Source organism: Salmo salar, chromosome 20 (genome assembly GCF_965601325.2).
Source record: "Salmo salar chromosome 20, fSalSal1, whole genome shotgun sequence".
Classification (NCBI taxonomy): domain Eukaryota; kingdom Metazoa; phylum Chordata; class Actinopteri; order Salmoniformes; family Salmonidae; genus Salmo; species Salmo salar.
Genome location: NC_138310.1, coordinates 68,558,281 through 68,572,522, shown reverse-complemented (window position 1 = coordinate 68,572,522; position 14,242 = coordinate 68,558,281). Strand labels below are relative to the sequence as shown.

The 14,242-nt window shown below is 40.1% G+C and overlaps 1 long non-coding RNA gene across 1 annotated transcript; it reads right to left on the bottom strand.

Annotated features, from left to right (window-relative positions):
• Nucleotides 1-2,257: 2,257 nt before the first annotated feature.
• Nucleotides 2,258-3,412, bottom strand: LOC106581079 (uncharacterized). Its single transcript, XR_001323013.1, has 3 exons — nucleotides 3,227-3,412; nucleotides 2,911-3,131; nucleotides 2,258-2,831 (listed from the first exon to the last, which is right to left on the bottom strand). It is a non-coding gene; the product is annotated as an uncharacterized LOC106581079 (long non-coding RNA).
• Nucleotides 3,413-14,242: the final 10,830 nt, after the last annotated feature.

Below are 14,242 nucleotides of genomic sequence, written 5' to 3'. Positions count from 1 at the left end.
CTGTGGTTTGGGTTTATGTGACATTATATGCTAGCTTGAAAAATGGGTGTCTGATTATTTCTGGCTGGGTACTCTGCTGACATAATCTAATGTTTTGCTTTCGTTGTAAAGCCTTTTTGAAATCGGACAGTGTGGTTAGATTAACGAGAGCCTTGTCTTTAAAATGGTGTAAAATAGTCATATGTTTGAAAAATTGTTTTTGCATTTTTGAGGTATTTGAATATCGCGCCACGGGATTACACTGGCTGTTGAGTAGGTGGGACGCAAGCGTCCCACCTAGCCCATAGAGGTTAATGTTGTCACTGTGACAACTGTTTATAGACGTAAATGGTAAATTCGCTCTGGCTATCTACTCCGATTTCAGAGCACTCTTGTGTGCCAGAGCACAGACTAATTGACAAATTTAACGCTCAACACCCGTTGAATATGGCCGGTGTCAGGAAATGTTGGCAAAAAGGCGTAAATTGTTGCCAGCAGCACATTTGCAGTCACCAACACTCTGGATACCACAAAAACAGCCTAACTAGCTCTGCTAGAGCAAGTAAAATGGTCAGTGTGCTCTCATTTATGTTTGGAAGTAGCTAGCAAGCCAGCCAACGTTAGCCAGTTAGATTGGGTGATTGACTGCTTTTGTTAGGAGAGAACGCTCAGATCAGAGATGGGTGGGACTAAATATTAAGAGGGTGTGAACAATGCTGAATGGGTGTAGACAAAGAGGAGGTCTCCAGTAGGTGTACCAAAATATTCAAAGGCCATTTTCTCAAAAGTGAGTTCACAAGTTTATTAACTTTCGAAGCAGAATTACTTTATCATTGTTCCTCGACTGTAGTGTATGACAATTTTTTATCCAATGTAAAAAACACAATTTCAAATTTTGCTACAAAAGACTGAATCGAGCTGGTCAGTCAAATAAGTTCCCACAGTTCAGTGGGTTAGGGTTAGGGTTAGGATTTAAAAGAAAACATGAATAATTAGTGTACAATGACACCTGTCTTTTTAAGCCCTGGATTTCTAGACCCTTGATTTTATTGTTGGATCTGATTTTAATAGCTAGTGTTTCAATGGCCATAATAAATAGATATGCCCGATAGTGGACAACCTTTTTTACTCCTCTTGACAGGATTTTTACACCTAGGGTTACTATACTTAAGCAATAAGTTCCGTGGTGGTGTGGTATATGGCCTATATACCACGGCTAACAGGCTGATTACACCGCTCGCATCGCGTGTGCAAGCGTTGCAAAATACATTTTGAAATCTATATTATTCAATTATTGCACCCTAACTGCTCGCGCGCACCAACGATATATTTCTGATATTTTAACCTGCGTGTCTTGATCGCTTTTGGTGTGGGGGGACAAAATACATTTATGCACGATGGCACACGCGCACAGCCGGTTTGGGTTCCGTGTAAGGGTTGTTCTTACACATGACGCAACGCTTACACGGAACCCAAACCGGCTGCGCGCATGCGCCATCGTGCATACCTTTATTTTGTCCCCCCACACCAAACGCGATCATGACATGCAGGTTAAAATATCAAAACAAACTCTAAACAAATTACATTAATTTGGGGACAGGTCGAAAAGCATGAAACATTTATGGCAATTTAGCTAGTTGGCTTGCACTTGCTAGCTAATTTGTCCTATTTAAATTTGTCCTGGGATATAAACATTGAGATGTTATTTGACCTGAAATGCCCAAGGTCCTCTACTCCCACAATTAATCCACATATAAAATGGTCAACCGGATCGTTTCTAGTCATCTTTCCTCCTTCCAGGCGTTTTCTTCTTTGAACTTATATGGTGATTGGTATCTAAACTGTCATAGTATTACCACGACGACCGGCAACACAGTTCATCTTTCAATCACCCACGTGGGTATAACCAATGAGGAGATGGCACGTAGGTACGTGCTTCTATAAACCAATAAGGAGATGGGAGAGGCAGAACTTGCAGCGTGATCTGCATCAGAAATAGAACTGACTTCTATTTTAGCCCTTGGCAACGCAGACGCTCGTTGGCGCGCGCCAGCAGTCTGGGTGCAATAATTGAATAACATAGATTTCTACCTTTATTTTGCAACGCTCGCGCACGCGATGAGGCGGTGTAGTCAGCCTGTCAGTGCCTGGATACAGCCCTTAGCCATGGTATGTAGGCCATATAGCACTAATCCCAGAGGTGCCTTATTGCTTTTATAAACCGTTTGCCAACACAGCAAAGGCAAGGAACAACACATCTAAATTGAAAATGTTGCTTTAATAAATAAATTCATGAATACATTCTGCCAGAAAGAGCGTCTGCTAAATGACTAAAATGTAAAAAAATGTAAAAAATGTAAAGAGCAGTCCGGACAAAAGTCGTGTTGCTAGACTGGTTGCTATGCAGCATAACCACAGGCAAGCTACATTAAATGTATTCAAAAACCTAGCATTAGCGTCACTTCAACAGTGACTAACACACACCAATTATTTATTCATGTTGATTTGAATGTTGCCATTTATTGTGCACTTGCCCATGTTGTCGTTAGTTGGAAATGGAAGCCATTATTTTAGCTGGGGTAGCTGCTGCTGCTGCTGTATTGTCAGATAGAATAGTGCTCCACCGCTTCTTTGATTTCAGATTTGGCCTCCAGTAACTTTGAAGAGACGTTTTGGATCTGTGTCCACTGACAGACATTATTTCTCGTCCCTCTAGTCCGGCATCCGACAGTTTCTGGATCATGGTGGTCCGGAGTTACTGGTTTGTCTAAATCAGCGACGTCCCAGCTATTTTGCTGATATTTGGCAACATTGTTGCAAGGGTGTACTCTCCAATCGGCCCTTTTGTGTACCTGAAACATATGTGACAAAAGCTATCGGTTACATTGCCAGAGTAAATTATATTTAGCTAGCCAGCTAACAGTTACATACCATATGTATCCATTAACTGCATTCCGTTTCAGGTGGAGGTACAACGCCGAGGCGTCGGAGGGAAGGAAGGACAGATACTTCTTAAGGGAAGCTACCGGGCAGAGGGAATCACCCGGGAGTTCAAACATCCCCGTCCACTCTCCCTGTTCTTCTCCTGCGGGTCCTTGTGGTTTTTGTGTGTTCGATGAACTAGAGAGTCGCATACTCTAGGCCGTTCTCGTCTGTACATATTTTAAATGAGTCAGTTTTTTAAAAACGATTTCCCTCCTTCCCCCAAAATGAAATTGAAAATCAAACAACACTTTGTTCACCAAACCTTCAGGTGTTTCAGTGTACAGGGCCTTGGATTGTTTGATGAGCTGCATGTCGTGTTCAGTTATGGCTGCGTGGTAGGCAGTTTTGTCGCACACCTCTTTAAATTATGCCTACAAACACATTGTTGCTCGTTGTGAATTCGGTGTCCTTCTGTATAGTCCATGCCAAACTGAGAGGGGGGTCTTTGATACAGTACCAGTCAAACATTTGGACACACCTACTCGTTCAAGGGTTTTTATTTACTATTTTCTACATTTTATAATAACAGTGAAGACATAAAAACTATGAATAACACATATGGAATCATGTAGTAACCAAAATAGTATTAAACATATCAAAACATATTTTATAATTTAGGTTCTTCAAAGTAGCCACCCTTTGCCTTGATGACAGCTTTGCACACTCTTGGCATTCTCTCAACCAGCTTCATGAGGTACTCAGCTGGAATGCACTTCAATTAACAGGTGTACCTTGTTAAAAGTTAATTTGTGGAATTTCTTTCCTTCTTAACGCTTTTGAGTCAATCAGTTGTGTTTTGACAAGGTAGGGGTGGTATACAGAAGATATCCCTTTTTGGTAAAAGACCAAGTCCATATTATGGCAAGAACAGCTAAAACAAGCCAAGAGAAATGACAGTCCATCATTACTTTAACATTTATCATTATTATTGTGCTGTGAAACCCATAGGCGAATGGCTTCAGACTGAGAATTTCTCACAGGAAAATGCTGCTGACATTGAACATAGCTTAGGGTTGAGATAATTAATTGATTTCAAACTCTCCTATGCCACTATTCCAAACATCTTATACCCCATAGGTTGTAAATAAAACTTTTTTAAGATGATATAACTTGTATCACTATTATAGGGTTGTGAATTCCATAGACGAATGCCACTATTCCCAACATCTTACACCCTATAGGTTGTAAATAAACTGTTTTTAAGTCAGTCAATCCTGAACATTTCAAGAACTTTGACAGTTTCTTCAAGTGCAGTCACAAAAACCATCAAACGCAATGATGAAACTGGCTCTCATGATGAACGCCAAAGGAAAGGAAGACGCAGAGCTACCTCTGCTGCAGAGGATAAGTTCATTAGAGTTACCAGCCTGAGAAATTGCAGCCCAAATAAATGCTTCACAGAGTTCAAGTAACAGACACATCTCAACATCAACTGTTCAGAGGAGACTGCGTGAATCAGGCCTTCATGGTCGAATTGCTGCAAAGAAACCAGTACTAAAGACACCAATAAGAATAAGAGACTTGCTTGGGCCAAGAAACACGATCAATGGACATTAGACCATTGGAAATCTGTCCTTTGATCCGATGAGTCCAAATGTGAGATTTTTGGTTCCTTTTTTTTGGTGTCTTTGTGAGACACAGAGTAGGTGAACGGATGATCTCCGCATGTGTGGTTCGCACCGTGAAGCATGGAGGAAGATGTGTGATGTGTGGGGGTGTTTTGATGTTGACATTGTCTGTGATTTATTTAGAATTCAAGGCACAGTTAACCAGCATGGCTACCACAGCATTCTGCAGTGATACGCCATCCCATCTGGTTTGCGCTTAGTTGGACTATCATTTGTTTTTAAACAGGACAATGACCCATAACACACCTCCAGGCTGTGTAAGGGCTATTTGACCAAGAAGGAGATTGATGGTGCTGCATCAAATGACCTGGCGTCCACAATCATCTGTCCTCAAGCCAATTGAGATGGTTTGGAATGAGTTGGGCCGCAGAGTGAAGGAAAAGCAGCCAGCATATGTGGGAACTCCTTCAAGACAGTTTGAAAAACATTCCTCTTGAAGCTGGTTGAGAGAATGCCAAGAGTGTGCAATGCTGTCATCAAGGCAAAGGGTGGCTACTTTGAAGAATCTTAAATATAAAATATATTTAGAATTGTTTTACACTTTTTTGGTTACTACATGTTTCCATATGTGTTATTTCATAGTGTTGATGTCTTCACTATTATTCTACAATGTAGAAAATAGTCAAAATAAAGGAAAAACCAAAACTTTTGACAGATTTTTGATTTCAGAATAGCTGCCCCATTCCCATATTCTTCGCCATTCATAAATATACTGAACCATAAATGTACCGAAGAATGACGTTCAACTCCGTTTTTATTGTATTCCCAAAGTCACAATGTCACCCTTTTTCTGCACACCAGTCAGTGAATCAGGTAAGTGCCCACTTTGTTTGTTTTACGGTGTTCTTTTCATTTCGGTTTCTCTCAAGTTCATCTAAACGCTTATTTTATATATCGGCATGACAAACTGTTGTTGATGTAGCCATTTTATCGAGGTGAAAGGGCGCAATGATATCAAGGTGAAAAGGCTAAACATAGTTATGGTATACGGTCTCACATAAACATGGCTAAATGCTGTTTTAGCCAATCAGCATCCAGTATCCAATCTACCCGGTTTAACTTTAAACCATTGTTTAAAACCTGTTAGGGATAGGGGGCAGTATTTTCACGGCCGGATGAAAAACGTACCCGATTTAATCTGGTTATTACTCCTGCCCAGAAACGAGAATATGCATATAATTAGTAGATTTGGAAAGAAATCACCCTAAAGTTTCTAAAACTGTTTGAATGGTGTCTGTGAGTATAACAGAACTCCTATGGCAGGCCAAAACCTGAGAAGATTCTATATGGGAAGTGCCCTGTCTGACCATTTCTTGTCCTTCTATAGCCTCTTTATCGAAAATACAGGATCTCTGCTGTAACGTGACATTTTCTAAGGCTTTCATTGGCTCTATGAAGGCGTCAGAATGTGGAATGATAGCTCTGCAGTCTCTGGGCGAAAAACAGCAGGGGTTTTGGTGAGTGGTCTTTCTGAGGACAATGACACTGGTGCGCACGTGCATGTGATGACTCCATGTTTTACTTTCAGTGTTTGAACGGATACAACGTCTCCCGGTTGGAATATTATCGCTATTTTACGAGAAAAATATCATACATTTATTTTAAACAGCGTTTGACATGCTTCGAAGTACGGTAATGGAATATTTTGATTTTTTTTGTCACGAAACGCGCCGGCGCGTCACCCTTCGGATAGTGACTTGAACGCACGAACAAAACGGAGCTATTTGGATATAACTATGGATTATTTGGAACCAAAACAACATTGGTTGTTGAAGTAGAAGTCCTGGGAGTGCATTCTGACGAAGAACAGCAAAGGTAATCCAATTTTTCTTATAGTAAATCTGAGTTTGGTGAGTGCCAAACTTGGTGGGTGTCAAAATAGCTAGCCCTGATGGCCGGGCTATCTACTCAGAATATTGCAAAATGTGCTTTCACCGAAAAGCTATTTTAGAATCGCACACCACGATTGCATAAAGGAGTTCTGTATCTATAATTCTTAAAATAATTGTTATATTTTTTGTCAATGTTTATCGTGAGTAATTTAGTAAATTCACCGGAAGTTTTCGGTGGGTATGCTAGTTCTAAACAAAACATGCTAATGTAAAAAGCTGTTTTTTGATATAAATATGAACTTGATTGAACAAAACATGCATATATTGCATAACATAATGTCCTAGGAGTGTCATCTGATGAAGATCATCAAAGGTTAGTGCTGCATTTAGCTGTAGTTTTGGTTTTTGTGACATATATGCTAGCTTGAACAATGGGTGTGTGATTATTTCTGGCTGGGTACTCTCCTGACATAATCTAATGTTTTGCTTTCGCTGTAAAGCCTTTTTGAAATCGGACAATGTGGTTAGATAAAGGAGAGTCTTATCTTTCAAATGGTGTAAAATAGTCATATGTTTGAGAAATTGAAATTATAGCATTTTTGCATCAAAAAAACATTCGGATCAAAATTGTTAATCAATGTCCTCACCCCTTTTGAGTTTCTTTGCCTATATGAGAAGTATGTCCCGCCAGTCCTTTTTCTACACAACTTCATCTAAAGTTGTTGAATGAGTTTCCTGAAAACAATAGATATTATATTCCTTCTCTTTTAGCCAGGTACATATAAATACTGATCATCTTTTCTTATTGCCATTACAATTATAACTGTCTATACTTATTTCAACATTTACCATAATGAGTTACAAGTTTCAATTATATTTATCATAATATATGTTTGTAAACTTACCATTAAAAAGTACCATAGTGTCCATATAGCTGTATCATGGTATTTGCACTGCTACTGAGTAAACCAATTGTTCATCACTATTCCACCCTCTAAAACCTCCCCCCATCCCAAATTGGATTGCCATCCCAGTGACTGGCAGACACCCCTGTCCACCTAGATCCTAGAGGAAAGGGGGATGCCTAGTCAGTTGTACAACTGAATACCTTCAACAGAAATGTGTGTTCCCCATTTAACACAACCCCTCTGAATCAGAGAGGTACAGGGGGTTGCCTTAATCGATATCCACGTCTTTGACACCCGGGGAACAGTGGGTTAACTGCCTTGCTCAGGGGCAGAATTACATATTTTTACCTTGTCAGCTCGGGGATTCGATCCAGCAACCTTTCGGTTACCAGCTCAATACTCTAACCACTAGGCCTTTGAGAGATTGGCCCCCATCCTTTAAAAAGAGCACACAGCTCCACCCACAGAACAGAAGCAGATTAACTGCCAAAAGCATTTCCAATGCCCTCACCTCGACTGTATTGTATAGTGCCTTGCAAAAGTATTCACCCCCCCTTGGCATTTTTTTCCTATTTTGTTGCATTACGACCTGTAATTTAAATGGATTTTGATTTCATGTAATGGTGTCACGTCCTTACCCTAGTAAGATGTCATTTTCTATAGTAGAGTAGGTCAGGGCGTGACAGAGAGTGTTTTGTGTTTTTCTATGTTTTCTATTTCTATGTTTAAGTTCTAGTTTTTCTATTTCTATGTTGGGGTTGTTTGGTTTGATCTCCAATTGGAGGCAGCTGGTCCTCGTTACCTCTGATTGGAGATCATATTTAAGTAGGGGTTTTTTCTTCTTGTTTTTGTGGGTTATTATCTTTTGAGTAGTGTTTTTTTCTCTCTGTGTCACGGTTTGTTGTTTTGTCAAATTCAGTTATTTATGTTTTGCAAGGTTTCACGGATTTAATAAAATGTGGAACTACAAACACGCTGCACCTTGGTCCGCTCCTTTTGACAGCCGTGACAAATGGACATACACAAAATCGTCCAAATTGGTGAAGTGAAATGAAAAAAATAACTTGTTTCAAAAAATTCTACAAAAAAAATCTGAAAAGTGGTGCGTGCATATGTATTCACCTAACCTTTGCTATGAAGCCTCTAAATAACATCTGGTGCAACCAATTACCTTCAGAAGTCACATAGTTAGATTGCCTCCAGGTGGACTTTATTAAACTAAGTCTCACATGATCTCAGTATACATACACCTGCTCTGAAAGGCCCCAGAGTCTGCAACACCAATAAGCAAGGGGCACAACCAAGCAAGCGGCACCATGAAGACCAAGAAGTTCTCCAAACAGGTTGTGGAGAAGTACATATCAAGATCCGAAACTTTGAACATCCCACAGAGCACCATTAAATCTATTATAAAAAAGTTGAAAGAATATGGCACCACAACAAACCTGCCAAGAGATTGGCCACCCAACAAAACTCACGGACCAGGCAAGGAGGGCATTAATGAGAGAGGCAACAAAGAGACCAAAGACATCCCTGAAGGAGCTGCAAAGCTCCACAGTGGAGATTTAAGTTTCTGTCCATAGGACCGCTTTAAGCCGTCCACTCCACAGAGCTGGGCTTTATGGAATAGTTGCCAGAAAAAAAGCCATTGCCCAAAGAAAAAATAAGCAAACACGTTTGCTGTTGGCCAAAAGGCATATGGGAGACTCCATAGACATATGGAAGAAGGTACAATGGTCAGATGAGGCTAAAATTGAGCTTTTTGGCCATCAAGGAAAACGCTATCTGGCACAAACCCATCACCTCTCATCACCCCGAGAACATCATCTCCACAGTGAAGCATGGTGGTGTCAGCATCATGCTGTGGGGATATTTTTCATCGGCAGGGACTGGGAAACTGGTGAGAATTGAAGGAATGATGGATGACGCTAAATACAGGTAAATTCTTGAGGGAAACCTGTTTCAGTCTTCCAGAGATTTGAGACTGGGACGGAGGTTCACCTTCCAGGAGGACAATGACCCTTAGCATACTGCTTAAGCAACATTGGAGTGGTTTAAGGGGAAACATTTAAGTGTCTTGGAATGGCCTAGTCAAAGCCCAGACCTCAATCCAATTGAGAATCTGTGGTATGACTTAAAGATTTCTGTACCCCAGCAGGAACCCATCCAATTTGAAGGAGCTGGAACAATTTTGCCTTGACAATAGGCAAAAATCCCAGTGGTTAGATGTGCCAAGCTTATAGAGACATATCCCAAGAGACTTTCAGCTGTAATTGCTGCAAAAGGTGGCTCTACAAAGTATTGAATTTGGGGGGGTGAATAGTTATGCACGCTCAAGTTTTCTATTTTTTTTCTTATTTCTTGTTTGTTTCACAATAAAAAATATTTTGCATCTTCAAATTGGTAGGCATGTTGTGTAAATCAAATGATACAAACCCCTCAAATATCTATTTTAATTCCAGGTTGTAAGGCAACAAAATAGGAAAAATGCCAAGTGGGGTGAATACTTTCGCAAGGCACTGTTACACAGTTGAAATCGGAAGTATACATACACTTTGGTTGGAGTCATTAAAACTTGTTTTTCAACTACTCCACAAACTTCTTGTTAACAAACTATAGTTTTGGAAAGTCGGTTAGGACATCTACTTTGTGCTTGACACAAGTAATCTTTCCAACAATTGTTTACAGACAGATTATTTCACTTATAAATCACTGTATCACAATTCCAGTGGGTCAGAAGTTTACATACACTAAGTTGACTGTGACTTTAAACAGCTTGGAAAATTCCAGAAAATGATGTCATGACTTTAGAAGCTACTGATAGGCTAAATGACATAATTTGAGTCAATTGGAGGTGTACCTGTGGATGTATTTCAAGGCCTACCTTCAAACGCAGTGCCTCTTTGCTTGACATCATGGGAAAATCAAAAGAAATTAGCCAAGACCTCAGATTTTTATTTTAGACCTCCACATGTCTGGTTCATCCTTTGGAGCAATTTCCAAATGCCTGAAGGTACCACGTTCATCTGTACAAACAATAGTATGGTGCGAAAAGTGCAAATCAATCCCAGAACAACAGCAAAGGACTATGTGAAGATGCTGGAGGAAACAGGTACAAAAGTATCTATATCCACAGTGAAACGAGTCCTACATCGACATAACCTGAATGGCCGCTCAGCAAGGAAGAAGCCCCTGCTCCAAAACCACCATAAAAAGCCAGACTACAGTTTGCAACTGCACATGGGGACAAAGATTGTACTTTTTGGAGAAATATCCTCTGGTCTGATTGAACAAAAATAGAATTGTTTGGCCATAATGACCATCATTATGTTTGGAGGAAAAAGGGGGAGGCTTGCAAGCGGAAGAACACCATCCCAACCGTGAAGCACGGGGGTGGCAGCATCATGTTGTGGGGGTGCTTTGCCGCAGGAGGGACTGGTGCACTTCACAATATAGATGGCATCATGAAGAGGGAATATTATGTGGATATATTGACGCAACATCTTAAGACATCAGTCTGAAAGTTAAAGCTTGGTCGCAAATGGGTCTTCCAAATGGACAATGACCCCAAGCATACTTCCAAAGTTGTTGCAAAATGGCTTAAGGACAACAAAGTCAAGGTATTGGAGTGGCCTTCACAAAGCCCTGACCTCAATCCTATAGAACATTTGTGGGCAGAACTGAAAAAGCGTGTGCGAGCAAGGAGACCTACAGACCTGACTCAGTTACACCAGCTCTGTCACGAGGAATGTGCCAAAATTCACCCAACTTATTGTGGGAAGCTTGTGGAAGGCTACCCAAAACGTTTTACCCAAGTTAAACAATTTAAAGGCAATGCTACCAAATACTAATTGAGTGTATGTTAACTTCTGCCCCCTGGGAATGTGATGAAAGAAATAAAAGCTGAAATAAATAATTTGCTCTACTATTATCCTGACATTTCACATTCTTAAAATAAAGTGGTGACCCTACCTGACCTAAATGTTTTTTTTACTTGGATTAAATGTCAGAAATTGTGAAAAACTGAGTTTGAATGTATTTGGCCAAGGTGTATGTAAACTTCCGACTTCAACTGTATATATTTAAAAATCTTGCATATCTTAATTTATTTCCAAAATTAACTAATTATATGAGTAATAATGTAGGCATTTCATATGAAGGATTCTTACCTATATCTAGGATTGGCATTACAAAAATGACATTTTTGGCAATCAATTATTATTTTGGCAAACTATTATTGGGATTCTTCCTGTATTGTCCTTAATATCATTACCCCATAGCAACAATTGTGGGATACATACTGTACACACACACACACACACACACACACACATACACACACTCCTTACCCTTCCCCCATCATTGACCACATGCTCAGATGTTCAACGGTTGTTCCATCCCCGAGCCCACCTCAAGAAAAGACTTGTGCAAATCCATATGCAGTTGTAGCTATTTGGGGAGATTTGATTAACGAATGTCAAGTCCTAGCTGATGTAGCTCAGATACACCCTCCTACCCTGAAACACACACACGCTGGTCCCCCATTGTGACCATTTTAACAACCATCTCTGTGCAGTCAGACCTTTTGATTATTTTGTGCCACCAGGGCCACAGTAATTTGCCCGCTCTCTGACACTGAGTGTTTGTTTACCAGTTGAATCAAACCCATACTTTGTGTCTGTCTAATTTTAGCTTACCACTTTCTTTCTGTGGTGGCTTTGGGTCTCTCAGTCCAATGCTAACAGACAGACAGCCGTGGCCCTGGCAGGCTGCAGGCCAGAGGGAAAGGGTGGTGCCAGGCCATCTGTTCCTCTGGAGGCTCCAGGAGAGAGGAGCCTTGGTGCGGCACAACAGGAAGTCTCAGTTATTTCTGGGGTTTAGTGAGTGTGGCGCTCCACTTGGAAATACAGGAATTAAGATGTGACAGGACAGCCATTGGAGGAAAATAGAGGACAATGACACACAGTATTATTACAATGGAATCAAGGCCAGAACCACTGCTTTATTATTTTCCACCAATCATTGAGCAACCTAGAATGCCAAGGGGATACTCACATGGCACTACATCAGGAGTCTCATTGGCCTGTTAATTGCATTTGTATTGATAGAATCAGTATGATAATTATTGCTATTCTTAATTGCTTTCTACATCTGCCACATCTGAGCTGCTTTGTTTTTCAGGTGAAAAGGGTAATGGAATAAATCAAATGAACACACAGACACATACATTGTGGCACTTGGTTGATGGGATGGGGTGGGGGTTATCAAAAGCGACAGAAGTGAGGTTGCAGTCTAGCTCCGCAGTGAAAACACCATCTTTTTATATTGCTGCAGGACTGAAAACAACACCCCGTTTATAGGTAACATGTCTTCCCCCGTAATGTTGCTCTCCTCTCTACTTTGCAGGTATAGACACAAACAAGAGGTGCTCATCACACTTGGCAATGTGTTGTGTTGTGTCGGTGTGTTGTTCGATTCTGATCACTGATTTGTTGATCGAGCCGAAGACTCTGGCTTTCATTACCTTAACGTTCTTAAAGCCAATGTCCATGGAGCAAACTAGGCTATCAATTATCTCCATTGCTCTCCTGCTCCTCTCTTTGTTCCTCTGCCAGGGAACAAACAATGACTTTCAGACGACTGAAGTACAAATTCAATGAAGGTGACAATGACAGTCAATAATAACACGTATAAAACAAATGCGCCAAAGCAGAACAATAGTGCAGCGCTAACAGAGAGCGACGGTGACTACTGGCTTCCACTGAAGAACTTTTCCATTGTTAAATATAATCATTCTCTGTTCTCTGCACAGCGCACACTGGAGGAATTCCACAGGGAGTTCATTTAGATGAAACTTTGCTTGGCAATTTTAGCAACTTCTCTTTTGCTCACTGCTTTGTTTTTCAGGCTAATAGATCCTGCTGTGTGTGAAGTTTCTGTGAGCAGGGACCTTTTTTATTCAACCTGATTGATTGCCATGCACACTTTATTCACAACAAAGAAACAGACTGAGGTTATTGTTTTGTGTGCGCGAGGTACTAAGAAAGACTTTATTTATAAATATAAAGAATACATTTGTTCATGTGTGCAGTGCACGAAGATTGTTGTTTCGTCTTTCCCTCTGGTTGACCCATCATTACAATTTGAGTAATTTCTTGCTCACTGACAAAACCATTTTAGCTTGGCATGTTGTGAAGTTCAATTTTCCTTTTCAATTAGCCATCGTTCAAATTATTACTTATTTTCTACCATCTGCATTTACATTTTCCGAGAGAGTATGGACATTATCTGTCAAAAAGTGCCATGTGTGATTGCATCATTTAAAGACACATCAATCTCAGACATTCTTGCATTATCTCCCTTAGCACTCAGAAATATCAAAACTTGTCCCTATTATGCTCCATTCCAATAGCCAAAAGTCAAACAGAAAAAAAACTGACAGCTTGACAAAGTATCTTCTCAGTAAAAGCATGCTTCTGATTATGGTCCTTGACGGCACAGAATTATATTTTACATATTTTATATTATGTTTAAGTATAAAAGAAAGGTACATCAAAACATAAAAATTAGCTAGTTAATAAAATGAGAGTTGACATACAGTACCAGTCAAAACGTTGGACACACCTACTCATTCAAGGGTTTTTCTTTATTTTTACTATTTTCTACATTGTAGAATGATAGTGAAGACATCAAAACTATGAAATAACACATATGGAATCATGTAGTAACCAAAATAAGTGTTAAACAGAACAAATCAAAACATAATTTATATTTTAGATTCTTCAAAGTAGCCACCCTTTGCCTAGATTACAGCTTTGCACACTCTTGGCATTCTCTCAACCAGATTCATGAGGTAGTCAGCTGGAATGCTTTTCCAACAGTCTTGAAGAAGTTCCCACATATGCTGAGC